Source organism: Castor canadensis, chromosome 18, assembly GCF_047511655.1.
Source record: "Castor canadensis chromosome 18, mCasCan1.hap1v2, whole genome shotgun sequence".
Classification (NCBI taxonomy): Eukaryota; Metazoa; Chordata; class Mammalia; order Rodentia; family Castoridae; genus Castor; species Castor canadensis.
Window position 1 is genome coordinate 27,132,050 of NC_133403.1, and position 13,302 is coordinate 27,145,351.

The 13,302-nt window shown below is 54.4% G+C and overlaps 1 long non-coding RNA gene and 4 other non-coding genes across 5 annotated transcripts in view; 4 read left to right on the top strand and 1 right to left on the bottom strand.

Annotated features, from left to right (window-relative positions):
* LOC141418921 (uncharacterized) overlaps positions 1–13,302 on the bottom strand; it is a 518,407-nt gene that overhangs the window by 427,745 nt on the left and 77,360 nt on the right. The gene's annotated exons all lie outside the window — the stretch shown is intronic.
* On the top strand, positions 1,909–2,027 carry LOC141419015 (5S ribosomal RNA). Its single transcript, XR_012443691.1, has one exon. It is a non-coding gene; the product is annotated as a 5S ribosomal RNA (ribosomal RNA).
* On the top strand, positions 5,237–5,355 carry LOC141419016 (5S ribosomal RNA). Its single transcript, XR_012443692.1, has one exon. It is a non-coding gene; the product is annotated as a 5S ribosomal RNA (ribosomal RNA).
* On the top strand, positions 8,564–8,682 carry LOC141419017 (5S ribosomal RNA). Its single transcript, XR_012443693.1, has one exon. It is a non-coding gene; the product is annotated as a 5S ribosomal RNA (ribosomal RNA).
* Positions 11,891–12,009, top strand: LOC141419018 (5S ribosomal RNA). Its single transcript, XR_012443694.1, has one exon. It is a non-coding gene; the product is annotated as a 5S ribosomal RNA (ribosomal RNA).

Consider the following 13,302-nt stretch of genomic DNA (forward strand, 5'->3'; position numbering starts at 1 on the left):
CTGGCTGTCTACCACCACAAGGACACTTCTCTTTACCTCTCCCTGGCTGCGTACCCCGGAAAACCTCCTCACCCCTAGTCCCCGCCCCCCCCCCGGCGAGGCTTGCATCCCAGGCTGTCCAGAGTGCAGGACGCCCCTCACCACGGCAAAATAAAGCGTGCTCTCGTCTGTAGAGGTCTCGGTCTCCTTTTCCTCGAGGCATCCTCTTTTCTAACATTTGGCTTTTTCTAACAGGTCTCATGGAACGACTTGCTTGGGCGGGCCTGGAAACGTGATCCACCTGAGTAGCTAAGGTTTCAGGCGTGAGCAAGCAGCACCCAGCAAGAACCAAGGTGTTGAGAGGTCTGGCATGAGGGACTCCATTTCAACTTGGAAGGCCTTTCACCCTCATCTCTAGAAACTGTTTGTCTCTGAGCTGTTTCCTCGGAGGGTTTTTGGATTGGTCGTTTTCATCTTTCGACGTGAGGATTAGTTTTTTTCTCTAAGTGTCTTATGTGTGTGGGGGGGTCGAGCAACAAACAGGTCAGGTGGGAGTCAGTGTCAGCTGGACCCTTTGGCCAAATTTAAACAACAAACAGGCTTGGAAGGACTCCCTTTTTAGCTAGTGGCCTCTAAACCATGACAAAGAAAACAGAATCTAAAGCTGACTTGTGTGAGGGACATGTACCTGTCTGTTACAGTCTTTTTTCATTGTTTCTTTTTTTTGTTTGTTTGTTTAATGGCCTTGATTGTAAATGTCCCAGGAGGATCAGAAGTGCAATTCCAAATACGTAAAAGAGCCATGGCAAAAATTCTGACGGACAACTTAGCAACTAAGAGAAGAGTATGTCAGTACCATCAGCATTTGATCACAGCGTTTCTGTAAATTTTGTAGTTTAGAGGGCCCGACAGCCTTGGAAAATGCAGATATGCTCACTATCTAGGAACGAATGACAGCATGACAGCTCTCTAGAGGTTATCCACACATATCAGTGGTTATCCTGAGAGTAAAACCTCAGAGTGCCTATTCATTGAGGGGTCAGTGTCAGTGACCCCAAATAGCCTCATCACAGGCACATGTAGGCTCCTAACTGTATTAGAATCATGTAAGACAACAGTTGTTTCACCATAGGGATGAAGCCATCTAGAAGATTTTCTATAAACCAACTCTTAATGAATTTTCATTTCGTCATGATCGTCATCTCAGTGGCCGAAACCCTGAGAAAAATTAGAAGGGAACAGAAGTAAATACTTCTGAGGACAAAGTGTAGAGTTTAGGAAGCCTGAGGGTTGACAGGATAGGATTTCTTAGGACGTTGAGTAGGGATGGGAGGAGATGTTTTTTTCTTTCCCTTGTCTCCACGATTTCGGTGGTGAAAGGGGCCTCTGAGCTGGAAATGTTCCCGATTGAGCCCCGCAGCCCCAGGCCCAGAGTGTGGAGGAGGGCGCAGCGGGTCGGCTAAGGGCGCGGCTGCCGTTTTGCAGAGGGCTGGAGGGGCAGTGGGGCTTTGTGGACGAGGAGGACCGGAAAGGTCCCCAAGACGTCCGTCGGGAGCCACGCGCCCAAGGGTCGGCTCCCGCAGGCGAGGGAGGAGGGCGGCCAGAACTGTGCACCCCCCCCACACCCCCGCCTTAGCCAAGGCAGTGACACATCCCCAGAGGAACAAGAGCCCGAGAGCACTGAGCAATGTTCCCCTGAGAAAACTCGATCCTGGTCCGGGCACCGGGACACCTCGGGAAGAAAGCCAGCGAGTGGCCACCTGGGCGAGACCGGCTGCCCCAGCAGGCGTCCGGGGCCCCTGGCCGCTTGGCCAGAGGCCGCCAGCCCCCACCCCGCAGCCCCCACCCGCAGCCGTGCCAGGGGAGCAGTGTGGAGACGCAGGCCGCGCCCACCTCACGCTCTTGGGGCTCCAGGAGGCGGCAGCTGGCGTCTACGGCCATACCACCCTGAACGCGCCCGATCTCGTCTGATCTCGGAAGCTAAGCAGGGTCGGGCCTGGTTAGTACTTGGATGGGAGACCGCCTGGGAATACCGGGTGCTGTAGGCTTTTGCTCGTCCCTCCCTCGCTGCTCCTTTTGGCCTCCGGGACCTCACCGCCCCGACCCAGCGCCACCACCACCGGCGACCCCTTCCCCGCCACCCCGCCAGACCCACGCCTCCCACCTCACAGACACGCCCCCGAATCCTCTCCTCTCCCCTCCCCACACTCTCGTGGGGCGCGCGCCCGCTCACTGGGCACCAGCCGGGTGGGTCCCAGGCCACGTTGGGGACCGCTCCCCAACTGTCCTCAGAAAGCCAGCAGGAGTAGAAAACGTTCAGGCGGACGGTGAGGGAAGTGCGAAAGCCCTGAGAAAGCGGGTCTGCAGCCCAGCGGGCCCCAGACTGGGACGCGCCACACCCTGGCTCGCCACAAGGTGGTGCACTGGGCCCAGGGCAAGACGCCAGGGGACAGGGAGGCAGGCCACCTCAGTCGGGTGCTGCTCCGTCGCTCGACCCAACACAGGTCAGCGTGTGCATGACCTCTCCGTGGGGCCCCAACTCCCACGGCGGTGCCTGCAGTCACGGGGACAGCGGGCGCAGGGCCTGAGCTCACGGTGAGGGGAGTATGCTTAGAATGCAAAATTCAAACACACCCGGGAATACATTGGCAAGGAGAAGTCCCAGAAAGAGTTGCAACCCTGACATTGAGGGCGCGTTTCCTTTTGCTTGGTCCTGTACCCTGCTTGAGTGTGAGTGGTGATGAATTGCTGCCCGTTTCGGATCGTTTGGTGGCAATGTAGTTTGTACCTTTCTCTGCAATGTGTGAAGTCTTTCTTTGTGTAATAGGCTGTATTGGCAAGTGTCTCTACCTTTCAGTGTTTATCCAAAGTCAATCCAAGGCTGTGGTCCACGAGTCTAAGAACAAACCCTGTGTTTTATGTCCAAAACTAAAAACACCACTTTTAAGTATGCTAGGACGGGTCCGGAGCAGGTAGAAATAGGGACTTCTTCCCGAGTAGTGTACAACGCCGTGGCCACTCATAGAAGTTTGTGCCTAGAGGGCTTTCATGTTCGATAGACACGCATCCATCATAACCACTTTTTTGTTTTATTTATTTGTTTATTTGTTTATTTATGTATTTACGTATTTACGTATTGATTTTTGTGGTACCAGTGCTTGAATTCAGGCCGTACACCTTGCCCCGCTCCACCAGCCCTTTTCGTGTGAGGGTTTTAAAGGGTTGACTCTCCAGGGTCCCCGAAGCCCACACTGCCTAAATTACCTGTGATAGAAAGAAAGGCAGGGGCAGTGCCTGAGACCACAAGGACTTTTCCCCTTATCGCTTCCTGATTGCTTGCAAGTGCTGGCTGTCTACCACCACAAGGACACTTCTCTTTACCTCTCCCTGGCTGCGTACCCCGGAAAACCTCCTCACCCCTAGTCCCCGCCCGCCCCCCCCCCCGGCGAGGCTTGCATCCCAGGCTGTCCAGAGTGCAGGACGCCCCTCACCACGGCAAAATAAAGCGTGCTCTCGTCTGTAGAGGTCTCGGTCTCCTTTTCCTCGAGGCATCCTCTTTTCTAACATTTGGCTTTTTCTAACAGGTCTCATGGAACGACTTGCTTGGGCGGGCCTGGAAACGTGATCCACCTGAGTAGCTAAGGTTTCAGGCGTGAGCAAGCAGCACCCAGCAAGAACCAAGGTGTTGAGAGGTCTGGCATGAGGGACTCCATTTCAACTTGGAAGGCCTTTCACCCTCATCTCTAGAAACTGTTTGTCTCTGAGCTGTTTCCTCGGAGGGTTTTTGGATTGGTCGTTTTCATCTTTCGACGTGAGGATTAGTTTTTTTTCTCTAAGTGTCTTATGTGTGTGGGGGGGTCGAGCAACAAACAGGTCAGGTGGGAGTCAGTGTCAGCTGGACCCTTTGGCCAAATTTAAACAACAAACAGGCTTGGAAGGACTCCCTTTTTAGCTAGTGGCCTCTAAACCATGACAAAGAAAACAGAATCTAAAGCTGACTTGTGTGAGGGACATGTACCTGTCTGTTACAGTCTTTTTTCATTGTTTCTTTTTTTTTTGTTTGTTTAATGGGCTTGATTGTAAATGTCCCAGGAGGATCAGAAGTGCAATTCCAAATACGTAAAAGAGCCATGGTAAAAATTCTGACGGACAACTTAGCAACTAAGAGAAGAGTATGTCAGTACCATCAGCATTTGATCACAGCGTTTCTGTAAATTTTGTAGTTTAGAGGGCCCGACAGCCTTGGAAAATGCAGATATGCTTACTATCTAGGAACGAATGACAGCATGACAGCTCTCTAGAGGTTATCCACACATATCAGTGGTTATCCTGAGAGTAAAACCTCAGAGTGCCCATTCATTGAGGGGTCAGTGTCAGTGACCCCAAATAGCCTCATCACAGGCACATGTAGGCTCCTAACTGTATTAGAATCATGTAAGACAACAGTTGTTTCACCATAGGGATGAAGCCATCTAGAAGATTTTCTATAAACCAACTCTTAATGAATTTTCATTTCGTCATGATCGTCATCTCAGTGGCCGAAACCCTGAGAAAAATTAGAAGGGAACAGAAGTAAATACTTCTGAGGACAAAGTGTAGAGTTTAGGAAGCCTGAGGGTTGACAGGATAGGATTTCTTAGGACGTTGAGTAGGGATGGGAGGAGATGTTTTTTTCTTTCCCTTGTCTCCACGATTTCGGTGGTGAAAGGGGCCTCTGAGCTGGAAATGTTCCCGATTGAGCCCCGCAGCCCCAGGCCCAGAGTGTGGAGGAGGGCGCAGCGGGTCGGCTAAGGGCGCGGCTGCCGTTTTGCAGAGGGCTGGAGGGGCAGTGGGGCTTTGTGGACGAGGAGGACCGGAAAGGTCCCCAAGACGTCCGTCGGGAGCCACGCGCCCAAGGGTCGGCTCCCGCAGGCGAGGGAGGAGGGCGGCCAGAACTGTGCACCCCCCCCACACCCCCGCCTTAGCCAAGGCAGTGACACATCCCCAGAGGAACAAGAGCCCGAGAGCACTGAGCAATGTTCCCCTGAGAAAACTCGATCCTGGTCCGGGCACCGGGACACCTCGGGAAGAAAGCCAGCGAGTGGCCACCTGGGCGAGACCGGCTGCCCCAGCAGGCGTCCGGGGCCCCTGGCCGCTTGGCCAGAGGCCGCCAGCCCCCACCCCGCAGCCCCCACCCGCAGCCGTGCCAGGGGAGCAGTGTGGAGACGCAGGCCGCGCCCACCTCACGCTCTTGGGGCTCCAGGAGGCGGCAGCTGGCGTCTACGGCCATACCACCCTGAACGCGCCCGATCTCGTCTGATCTCGGAAGCTAAGCAGGGTCGGGCCTGGTTAGTACTTGGATGGGAGACCGCCTGGGAATACCGGGTGCTGTAGGCTTTTGCTCGTCCCTCCCTCGCTGCTCCTTTTGGCCTCCGGGACCTCACCGCCCCGACCCAGCGCCACCACCACCGGCGACCCCTTCCCCGCCACCCCGCCAGACCCACGCCTCCCACCTCACAGACACGCCCCCGAATCCTCTCCTCTCCCCTCCCCACACTCTCGTGGGGCGCGCGCCCGCTCACTGGGCACCAGCCGGGTGGGTCCCAGGCCACGTTGGGGACCGCTCCCCAACTGTCCTCAGAAAGCCAGCAGGAGTAGAAAACGTTCAGGCGGACGGTGAGGGAAGTGCGAAAGCCCTGAGAAAGCGGGTCTGCAGCCCAGCGGGCCCCAGACTGGGACGCGCCACACCCTGGCTCGCCACAAGGTGGTGCACTGGGCCCAGGGCAAGACGCCAGGGGACAGGGAGGCAGGCCACCTCAGTCGGGTGCTGCTCCGTCGCTCGACCCAACACAGGTCAGCGTGTGCATGACCTCTCCGTGGGGCCCCAACTCCCACGGCGGTGCCTGCAGTCACGGGGACAGCGGGCGCAGGGCCTGAGCTCACGGTGAGGGGAGTATGCTTAGAATGCAAAATTCAAACACACCCGGGAATACATTGGCAAGGAGAAGTCCCAGAAAGAGTTGCAACCCTGACATTGAGGGCGCGTTTCCTTTTGCTTGGTCCTGTACCCTGCTTGAGTGTGAGTGGTGATGAATTGCTGCCCGTTTCGGATCGTTTGGTGGCAATGTAGTTTGTACCTTTCTCTGCAATGTGTGAAGTCTTTCTTTGTGTAATAGGCTGTATTGGCAAGTGTCTCTACCTTTCAGTGTTTATCCAAAGTCAATCCAAGGCTGTGGTCCACGAGTCTAAGAACAAACCCTGTGTTTTATGTCCAAAACTAAAAACACCACTTTTAAGTATGCTAGGACGGGTCCGGAGCAGGTAGAAATAGGGACTTCTTCCCGAGTAGTGTACAACGCCGTGGCCACTCATAGAAGTTTGTGCCTAGAGGGCTTTCATGTTCGATAGACACGCATCCATCATAACCACTTTTTTGTTTTATTTATTTGTTTATTTGTTTATTTATGTATTTACGTATTTACGTATTGATTTTTGTGGTACCAGTGCTTGAATTCAGGCCGTACACCTTGCCCCGCTCCACCAGCCCTTTTCGTGTGAGGGTTTTAAAGGGTTGACTCTCCAGGGTCCCCGAAGCCCACACTGCCTAAATTACCTGTGATAGAAAGAAAGGCAGGGGCAGTGCCTGAGACCACAAGGACTTTTCCCCTTATCGCTTCCTGATTGCTTGCAAGTGCTGGCTGTCTACCACCACAAGGACACTTCTCTTTACCTCTCCCTGGCTGCGTACCCCGGAAAACCTCCTCACCCCTAGTCCCCGCCCGCCCCCCCCCCCGGCGAGGCTTGCATCCCAGGCTGTCCAGAGTGCAGGACGCCCCTCACCACGGCAAAATAAAGCGTGCTCTCGTCTGTAGAGGTCTCGGTCTCCTTTTCCTCGAGGCATCCTCTTTTCTAACATTTGGCTTTTTCTAACAGGTCTCATGGAACGACTTGCTTGGGCGGGCCTGGAAACGTGATCCACCTGAGTAGCTAAGGTTTCAGGCGTGAGCAAGCAGCACCCAGCAAGAACCAAGGTGTTGAGAGGTCTGGCATGAGGGACTCCATTTCAACTTGGAAGGCCTTTCACCCTCATCTCTAGAAACTGTTTGTCTCTGAGCTGTTTCCTCGGAGGGTTTTTGGATTGGTCGTTTTCATCTTTCGACGTGAGGATTAGTTTTTTTCTCTAAGTGTCTTATGTGTGTGGGGGGGTCGAGCAACAAACAGGTCAGGTGGGAGTCAGTGTCAGCTGGACCCTTTGGCCAAATTTAAACAACAAACAGGCTTGGAAGGACTCCCTTTTTAGCTAGTGGCCTCTAAACCATGACAAAGAAAACAGAATCTAAAGCTGACTTGTGTGAGGGACATGTACCTGTCTGTTACAGTCTTTTTTCATTGTTTCTTTTTTTTTTGTTTGTTTAATGGGCTTGATTGTAAATGTCCCAGGAGGATCAGAAGTGCAATTCCAAATACGTAAAAGAGCCATGGTAAAAATTCTGACGGACAACTTAGCAACTAAGAGAAGAGTATGTCAGTACCATCAGCATTTGATCACAGCGTTTCTGTAAATTTTGTAGTTTAGAGGGCCCGACAGCCTTGGAAAATGCAGATATGCTTACTATCTAGGAACGAATGACAGCATGACAGCTCTCTAGAGGTTATCCACACATATCAGTGGTTATCCTGAGAGTAAAACCTCAGAGTGCCCATTCATTGAGGGGTCAGTGTCAGTGACCCCAAATAGCCTCATCACAGGCACATGTAGGCTCCTAACTGTATTAGAATCATGTAAGACAACAGTTGTTTCACCATAGGGATGAAGCCATCTAGAAGATTTTCTATAAACCAACTCTTAATGAATTTTCATTTCGTCATGATCGTCATCTCAGTGGCCGAAACCCTGAGAAAAATTAGAAGGGAACAGAAGTAAATACTTCTGAGGACAAAGTGTAGAGTTTAGGAAGCCTGAGGGTTGACAGGATAGGATTTCTTAGGACGTTGAGTAGGGATGGGAGGAGATGTTTTTTTCTTTCCCTTGTCTCCACGATTTCGGTGGTGAAAGGGGCCTCTGAGCTGGAAATGTTCCCGATTGAGCCCCGCAGCCCCAGGCCCAGAGTGTGGAGGAGGGCGCAGCGGGTCGGCTAAGGGCGCGGCTGCCGTTTTGCAGAGGGCTGGAGGGGCAGTGGGGCTTTGTGGACGAGGAGGACCGGAAAGGTCCCCAAGACGTCCGTCGGGAGCCACGCGCCCAAGGGTCGGCTCCCGCAGGCGAGGGAGGAGGGCGGCCAGAACTGTGCACCCCCCCCACACCCCCGCCTTAGCCAAGGCAGTGACACATCCCCAGAGGAACAAGAGCCCGAGAGCACTGAGCAATGTTCCCCTGAGAAAACTCGATCCTGGTCCGGGCACCGGGACACCTCGGGAAGAAAGCCAGCGAGTGGCCACCTGGGCGAGACCGGCTGCCCCAGCAGGCGTCCGGGGCCCCTGGCCGCTTGGCCAGAGGCCGCCAGCCCCCACCCCGCAGCCCCCACCCGCAGCCGTGCCAGGGGAGCAGTGTGGAGACGCAGGCCGCGCCCACCTCACGCTCTTGGGGCTCCAGGAGGCGGCAGCTGGCGTCTACGGCCATACCACCCTGAACGCGCCCGATCTCGTCTGATCTCGGAAGCTAAGCAGGGTCGGGCCTGGTTAGTACTTGGATGGGAGACCGCCTGGGAATACCGGGTGCTGTAGGCTTTTGCTCGTCCCTCCCTCGCTGCTCCTTTTGGCCTCCGGGACCTCACCGCCCCGACCCAGCGCCACCACCACCGGCGACCCCTTCCCCGCCACCCCGCCAGACCCACGCCTCCCACCTCACAGACACGCCCCCGAATCCTCTCCTCTCCCCTCCCCACACTCTCGTGGGGCGCGCGCCCGCTCACTGGGCACCAGCCGGGTGGGTCCCAGGCCACGTTGGGGACCGCTCCCCAACTGTCCTCAGAAAGCCAGCAGGAGTAGAAAACGTTCAGGCGGACGGTGAGGGAAGTGCGAAAGCCCTGAGAAAGCGGGTCTGCAGCCCAGCGGGCCCCAGACTGGGACGCGCCACACCCTGGCTCGCCACAAGGTGGTGCACTGGGCCCAGGGCAAGACGCCAGGGGACAGGGAGGCAGGCCACCTCAGTCGGGTGCTGCTCCGTCGCTCGACCCAACACAGGTCAGCGTGTGCATGACCTCTCCGTGGGGCCCCAACTCCCACGGCGGTGCCTGCAGTCACGGGGACAGCGGGCGCAGGGCCTGAGCTCACGGTGAGGGGAGTATGCTTAGAATGCAAAATTCAAACACACCCGGGAATACATTGGCAAGGAGAAGTCCCAGAAAGAGTTGCAACCCTGACATTGAGGGCGCGTTTCCTTTTGCTTGGTCCTGTACCCTGCTTGAGTGTGAGTGGTGATGAATTGCTGCCCGTTTCGGATCGTTTGGTGGCAATGTAGTTTGTACCTTTCTCTGCAATGTGTGAAGTCTTTCTTTGTGTAATAGGCTGTATTGGCAAGTGTCTCTACCTTTCAGTGTTTATCCAAAGTCAATCCAAGGCTGTGGTCCACGAGTCTAAGAACAAACCCTGTGTTTTATGTCCAAAACTAAAAACACCACTTTTAAGTATGCTAGGACGGGTCCGGAGCAGGTAGAAATAGGGACTTCTTCCCGAGTAGTGTACAACGCCGTGGCCACTCATAGAAGTTTGTGCCTAGAGGGCTTTCATGTTCGATAGACACGCATCCATCATAACCACTTTTTTGTTTTATTTATTTGTTTATTTGTTTATTTATGTATTTACGTATTTACGTATTGATTTTTGTGGTACCAGTGCTTGAATTCAGGCCGTACACCTTGCCCCGCTCCACCAGCCCTTTTCGTGTGAGGGTTTTAAAGGGTTGACTCTCCAGGGTCCCCGAAGCCCACACTGCCTAAATTACCTGTGATAGAAAGAAAGGCAGGGGCAGTGCCTGAGACCACAAGGACTTTTCCCCTTATCGCTTCCTGATTGCTTGCAAGTGCTGGCTGTCTACCACCACAAGGACACTTCTCTTTACCTCTCCCTGGCTGCGTACCCCGGAAAACCTCCTCACCCCTAGTCCCCGCCCGCCCCCCCCCCCGGCGAGGCTTGCATCCCAGGCTGTCCAGAGTGCAGGACGCCCCTCACCACGGCAAAATAAAGCGTGCTCTCGTCTGTAGAGGTCTCGGTCTCCTTTTCCTCGAGGCATCCTCTTTTCTAACATTTGGCTTTTTCTAACAGGTCTCATGGAACGACTTGCTTGGGCGGGCCTGGAAACGTGATCCACCTGAGTAGCTAAGGTTTCAGGCGTGAGCAAGCAGCACCCAGCAAGAACCAAGGTGTTGAGAGGTCTGGCATGAGGGACTCCATTTCAACTTGGAAGGCCTTTCACCCTCATCTCTAGAAACTGTTTGTCTCTGAGCTGTTTCCTCGGAGGGTTTTTGGATTGGTCGTTTTCATCTTTCGACGTGAGGATTAGTTTTTTTCTCTAAGTGTCTTATGTGTGTGGGGGGGTCGAGCAACAAACAGGTCAGGTGGGAGTCAGTGTCAGCTGGACCCTTTGGCCAAATTTAAACAACAAACAGGCTTGGAAGGACTCCCTTTTTAGCTAGTGGCCTCTAAACCATGACAAAGAAAACAGAATCTAAAGCTGACTTGTGTGAGGGACATGTACCTGTCTGTTACAGTCTTTTTTCATTGTTTCTTTTTTTTTTGTTTGTTTAATGGGCTTGATTGTAAATGTCCCAGGAGGATCAGAAGTGCAATTCCAAATACGTAAAAGAGCCATGGTAAAAATTCTGACGGACAACTTAGCAACTAAGAGAAGAGTATGTCAGTACCATCAGCATTTGATCACAGCGTTTCTGTAAATTTTGTAGTTTAGAGGGCCCGACAGCCTTGGAAAATGCAGATATGCTTACTATCTAGGAACGAATGACAGCATGACAGCTCTCTAGAGGTTATCCACACATATCAGTGGTTATCCTGAGAGTAAAACCTCAGAGTGCCCATTCATTGAGGGGTCAGTGTCAGTGACCCCAAATAGCCTCATCACAGGCACATGTAGGCTCCTAACTGTATTAGAATCATGTAAGACAACAGTTGTTTCACCATAGGGATGAAGCCATCTAGAAGATTTTCTATAAACCAACTCTTAATGAATTTTCATTTCGTCATGATCGTCATCTCAGTGGCCGAAACCCTGAGAAAAATTAGAAGGGAACAGAAGTAAATACTTCTGAGGACAAAGTGTAGAGTTTAGGAAGCCTGAGGGTTGACAGGATAGGATTTCTTAGGACGTTGAGTAGGGATGGGAGGAGATGTTTTTTTCTTTCCCTTGTCTCCACGATTTCGGTGGTGAAAGGGGCCTCTGAGCTGGAAATGTTCCCGATTGAGCCCCGCAGCCCCAGGCCCAGAGTGTGGAGGAGGGCGCAGCGGGTCGGCTAAGGGCGCGGCTGCCGTTTTGCAGAGGGCTGGAGGGGCAGTGGGGCTTTGTGGACGAGGAGGACCGGAAAGGTCCCCAAGACGTCCGTCGGGAGCCACGCGCCCAAGGGTCGGCTCCCGCAGGCGAGGGAGGAGGGCGGCCAGAACTGTGCACCCCCCCCACACCCCCGCCTTAGCCAAGGCAGTGACACATCCCCAGAGGAACAAGAGCCCGAGAGCACTGAGCAATGTTCCCCTGAGAAAACTCGATCCTGGTCCGGGCACCGGGACACCTCGGGAAGAAAGCCAGCGAGTGGCCACCTGGGCGAGACCGGCTGCCCCAGCAGGCGTCCGGGGCCCCTGGCCGCTTGGCCAGAGGCCGCCAGCCCCCACCCCGCAGCCCCCACCCGCAGCCGTGCCAGGGGAGCAGTGTGGAGACGCAGGCCGCGCCCACCTCACGCTCTTGGGGCTCCAGGAGGCGGCAGCTGGCGTCTACGGCCATACCACCCTGAACGCGCCCGATCTCGTCTGATCTCGGAAGCTAAGCAGGGTCGGGCCTGGTTAGTACTTGGATGGGAGACCGCCTGGGAATACCGGGTGCTGTAGGCTTTTGCTCGTCCCTCCCTCGCTGCTCCTTTTGGCCTCCGGGACCTCACCGCCCCGACCCAGCGCCACCACCACCGGCGACCCCTTCCCCGCCACCCCGCCAGACCCACGCCTCCCACCTCACAGACACGCCCCCGAATCCTCTCCTCTCCCCTCCCCACACTCTCGTGGGGCGCGCGCCCGCTCACTGGGCACCAGCCGGGTGGGTCCCAGGCCACGTTGGGGACCGCTCCCCAACTGTCCTCAGAAAGCCAGCAGGAGTAGAAAACGTTCAGGCGGACGGTGAGGGAAGTGCGAAAGCCCTGAGAAAGCGGGTCTGCAGCCCAGCGGGCCCCAGACTGGGACGCGCCACACCCTGGCTCGCCACAAGGTGGTGCACTGGGCCCAGGGCAAGACGCCAGGGGACAGGGAGGCAGGCCACCTCAGTCGGGTGCTGCTCCGTCGCTCGACCCAACACAGGTCAGCGTGTGCATGACCTCTCCGTGGGGCCCCAACTCCCACGGCGGTGCCTGCAGTCACGGGGACAGCGGGCGCAGGGCCTGAGCTCACGGTGAGGGGAGTATGCTTAGAATGCAAAATTCAAACACACCCGGGAATACATTGGCAAGGAGAAGTCCCAGAAAGAGTTGCAACCCTGACATTGAGGGCGCGTTTCCTTTTGCTTGGTCCTGTACCCTGCTTGAGTGTGAGTGGTGATGAATTGCTGCCCGTTTCGGATCGTTTGGTGGCAATGTAGTTTGTACCTTTCTCTGCAATGTGTGAAGTCTTTCTTTGTGTAATAGGCTGTATTGGCAAGTGTCTCTACCTTTCAGTGTTTATCCAAAGTCAATCCAAGGCTGTGGTCCACGAGTCTAAGAACAAACCCTGTGTTTTATGTCCAAAACTAAAAACACCACTTTTAAGTATGCTAGGACGGGTCCGGAGCAGGTAGAAATAGGGACTTCTTCCCGAGTAGTGTACAACGCCGTGGCCACTCATAGAAGTTTGTGCCTAGAGGGCTTTCATGTTCGATAGACACGCATCCATCATAACCACTTTTTTGTTTTATTTATTTGTTTATTTGTTTATTTATGTATTTACGTATTTACGTATTGATTTTTGTGGTACCAGTGCTTGAATTCAGGCCGTACACCTTGCCCCGCTCCACCAGCCCTTTTCGTGTGAGGGTTTTAAAGGGTTGACTCTCCAGGGTCCCCGAAGCCCACACTGCCTAAATTACCTGTGATAGAAAGAAAGGCAGGGGCAGTGCCTGAGACCACAAGGACTTTTCCCCTTATCGCTTCCTGATTGCTTGCA